This window comes from Colobus angolensis, unplaced genomic scaffold, assembly GCF_000951035.1.
Source record: "Colobus angolensis palliatus isolate OR3802 unplaced genomic scaffold, Cang.pa_1.0 Scaffold105, whole genome shotgun sequence".
NCBI lineage: Eukaryota > Metazoa > Chordata > Mammalia > Primates > Cercopithecidae > Colobus > Colobus angolensis.
Window position 1 is genome coordinate 4858370 of NW_012111475.1, and position 4583 is coordinate 4862952.

The 4583-nt window shown below is 38.9% G+C and overlaps 1 protein-coding gene across 3 annotated transcripts in view; it reads left to right on the forward strand.

Annotated features, from left to right (window-relative positions):
• BTBD9 (BTB (POZ) domain containing 9) overlaps window positions 1-4583 on the forward strand; it is a 445323-nt gene that overhangs the window by 325584 nt on the left and 115156 nt on the right. The window lies entirely within an intron of this gene.

Here is a 4583-nt window from a genome sequence, read left to right on the forward strand (position 1 = left end):
AATAGGGAATCCTTTCCCCATTTCTTGTTTTTGTCAGGTTTGTCAAAGATCAGATGTTTGTAGATATGTGGCATTATTTCTGAGGCCTCTGTTCTGTTCCATTGGTCCATATATCTGTTTTGGTACCAGTACTATGCTGTTTTGGTTATTGTAGCTTTGTAGTATAGTTTGAAGTCAGGTAGCAATGATGCTCCAGCTTTGTTCTTTTTGCTTAGGATTGTCTTGGTTATGCAGGCTCTTTTTTGGTTCCATATGAAATTTAAAGTAGGTTTTTCTAATTCTGTGAAGAAATTCAATGGTAGCTTGATGGGGATAGCATTGAATCTATAAATTACTTTGGGCAGTATGGCCATTTTCATGATACTGATTTTTCCTATCCATGAAAAACAAATGGAATGTTTTTCCATTTGTTTGTGTCCTCTCTTATTTCCTTGAGCAGTGGAGAAATTCACTCAAAACTGCACAACAACATGGAAACTGAACAACTGCTCCTGAATGACTACTGGGTAAATAATGTAATTAAGGCAGAAATAAATAAGTTCTTTGAAAACAAAAAGAACAAAGACACAACATACCAGAATCTCTGGAACATAGCTAAAGCAGTGTTTAGAGGGAAGTTCATAACACTAAATGCCCACCGGAGAAAGCAGGAAAGATCTAAAATCGACACCTTAACATCACAATTAAAAGTGCTAGAGAAGCAAAAGCAAACAAATTCAAAAACTAGCAGAAGACAAGAAATAAGTAAGATGAGAGCAGAACTAAAGGAGAGAGAGACACGAAAAACCCTTCAAAAAATCAATGAATCCAGGAGCTGGTTTTTGAAAAGATTAACAAAATAGATAGACCACTAGCCAGACTAATAAAGAAGACAAGAGAGAAGAATCAAATAGACACAATAAAAAAAAAATGATAAAGGGGATATCACTGCTAATCCCACAGAAATACAAACTACCGTCAGACAATACTATAAACACCTCTAAGCAAATAAACTAGAAAACCTAGAAGAAATGGATAAATTCCTGGACACATACACCCTCCCAAGACTAAATCAGGAAGAAGTCAAATCCCTGAATAGACCAATAACAAATTCTGAAATTGAGGCAGTAATTAATAGCCTACCAACCAAAAAAAAAAAAAGCCCAGGACCAAAAGAATTCACAGCCAAATTCTACCAGAGGTACAAAGAGGAGCTGGTACCATTCCTTCTGAAACTATTCCAAACAATAGAAAAAGAGGGACTCCTCTGTAACTCATTTTACGAGGCCAGCATCATCCTGATACCAAAACCTGGCAGAGACACAACAAAAAAAGAAAATTTCAACCAGGCATGGTGGCTCATGCCTGTAATTCCAGCACTTTGGGAGGCTCAGGCGGGTGGATCACCTGAGGAGTTTGAGACCAACCTGACCAACAAGGTGAAACCCCATCTCTACTAAAAATACAAAAAAATTAGCCGGGCGTGGTGGCGGGCACCTGTAATCCCAGCTTCTTGGGAGGCTGAGGCAGGAGAATTGCTTGAGCCGGGCAGGTGGAGGCTGCAGTGAGCTGAGATCTCGCCACTGCACTCCAGCCTGGGCAACAAGAGCGAAACTTCATCTCAAAAAAAAAAAAAGAAAGAAAGAAAAAAGTAAATTTCAGGCCAATATTCCTGATGAACATCTACACAAAAATCCTCAATAAAATACTGGCAAACCAAATCCAGCAGCACATCAAAAAGCTTATCCACCACGATCAAATCGACTTCATCCCCAGGATGCAAGGCTGGTTCAGCATACGCAAATCAATAAGCGTAATCCATCACAGAAACAGAGCCGATGACAAAACCATATGATTATCTCAGTAGATGCAGAAAAGGCCTTGGATAAAATTCAACACCCCTTCACGCTAAAAACTCTCGGTAAACTAGGTATTGATGGAACGTATCTCAAAATAATAAGAGCTATTTATGACAAACCCACAGCCAATATCATACTGAATGGGCAAAAGCTGGAAGCATTACCTTTGAAAACCAGCACAAGACAAGGATGCCCTCTTACCACTCGTATTCAACATAGTGTTGGAAGCTCTGGCCAGGGCAGTCAGGCAAGAGAAGGAAATAAAGGGTATTCAGATAAGAAGAGAGGAAGTCAAAGTCCAATTGTCTCTGTTTGCAGATGACATGATTGTATATTTAGAAAACCCTGTCATCTCAGCCCAAAATCTCCTTAAACTGATAAGCAACTTCAGCAAAGTCTCAGGATACAAAATCAATGTGCAAAAATCACAAGCGTTTCTATACACCAATAATAGAGAACCAAATCGTGAGTGAACTCCCATTCACAATTGCTTCAAAGAGAATAAAATACCTAGGAATCCAACTTACAAGGGATGTGAAGGGCCTCTTCAAGGAGAGAGTATAAAGTTTTACAACCACTTTGGTGAATAATTTGGCAATATCTAGGCAAGTTGAAGTTAACTCATAGTCATGAGTGTCATTCCACTTCCACATACATAGAAATCTTAAGTATTCCTTTAAGAAACTCTTACCCGGAATATAAGAAGACATCTTTGTAATGGCAAAGAAAACAATGGTAACAATCTAAATGTCCCTCAGCAAGAGAATAGATATATAACTCTTAGAATATTCATACACTGACATACTTTATGTACTTGAAACAGATGACCAGATGTACCTGTCCGTTGACTGCTCTTTCATCCAGGCTTAATGTTTGTGGTAGACATTAAATGTCGTTCACCAAATACCCCATTTTTTCTCCCTGGAGCTTTTCCCAGGCACACAGCAGGGTTGTGCTTTCTAGTCCCCTTTGAAGTTAGGTAAGGCCATGTGACTTGTCTTAGACAATGAAATATGTGCAAAGTGACATGTATTACTTTTGGGGAAGAGTTTTAAGAGCCTGTGCCCAGCTTACTCTCTTCCCACTGTGGCTATGATTTGGGAAGCACATGTCAATATGAAGCCTCTGTCACTGGGATTCCAGAGGGATACAATGAGCAGAACCTCCTGGCTGATTGTTGTTGAATACATAGGGTGAGTGAAAAAATAAATGTGTGCTGTGTTAAGCCACTGAGAGAGTTGGGGCCTATAAGTTGCTACAGCATAACCTGTCTACAGTGTTATGTCTCCGCTCAATTTACTGTACATCTTATACTACTTCCTTTCGTTCTCTCTTTGAAATCAAAGAATACTGCCCTTTTTCCAGGAGATAGAAGTGCCATAACTTACCTTCTAAATATAGTCCACTTCTGTTTCTTTCCAAAGTCACAGGGAGCTTCTCTCTGAGCTCTTTCTCTGCCAGGAAACTGTCCTTACAGGTAATTTCACCAGTGTTTTTGCTTGTTGCCTTGGAATTAAGCTTCATAATCAAGGAATTCATCACCAAAAAAATTCATCCTCTCTCCCTCCTCTCCCTTCCTTTCTTCTCTGTGGGTGGCTTTACTCAGCTACAGACAGCAAAGCAATTAGTGAAGGCATACGAGATGAGGGCTTAAGTACAAACATGTCCAACTTTGGAAAATAAATGAGTTGCATAGAAGATATATGTAAAATTACTTTTTTCTTTTCCAGCCTACTTTTAAATTATCTGATGTAAGCTACAAACCTTGAATGTAAGTAGGTTTTGGTTAAATAGCTTAAATGTCTGAAGAAAATTATAGGTTTTTATTTTAAATGCACAGAAAAGGTCCCAGGGGACTTAAAAGGTCCTTACCTTTTATTCTCTTCTCAGTGTTTAGAGAATTTACATCATAGTGAGCATCCATCATTTTGAGGAAGTTCTTGACTTTTATAAATGAGCAGCTTGATGTAGACTTGAGTTATAGAGAGAGACTCAAAACCAGAACAGCTGGGTTTTTAAGATGCAGCAGTTCATGAACAATGGGAAGACCGTATATGTTGCAATGCACAGAATAGTAGACAAAAAAATGAATCATGGCTGAGGGCAACTGTATATTCTGAAATGGGTTTGGTACCAGGTCCTGCATCACTTTCCTATTATGTGAGTTTCAAAATTCTGAATTTAACATGTTTCTTTAAACAGACTTTCAGAATAATCGATAAAATATCTGCAGCTTAGAAACTACTAATAAAACAAATACCTATGTACCTACCAGCTAGCTTAAGATATAGAATAAAACCAGTATTTATTAGACATAAAATCATTTAAAATGTTTTTGCTTTTTTTTTTTTGAGGGAGTCTCACTGTGTTATTAAGGCTGTAGTACAGTGGCATGATCTCAGCTCACTGCAACCATTCCCTCCCAGGCCCAAGCAATCCTCCCACCTCAGTAGGCCGAGTTGCTGGGACCTCAGATGTGTGCCACCATGCCTGGCTAATTCTTTGTATTTTTGGTAGAGATGGGGTTTCACCACATTGTCCTGGCTAGTCTTGAACTCCTGAACTCAAGCAGTCTGCCCTCCTGAGCCTCCCAAAGTGCTGGGATTGTAGGCATGAGCCACTGTACTTAACCCAATTAATATTTAGACCTTTTGGTGTGGGGTGGGAGGGGGAACCTTCCAAAATTTCACCTTCCCTCTTCCCAAGCTATTTTTAATTTTCTTTTTTTCTTTTGTTCTTTTTTTT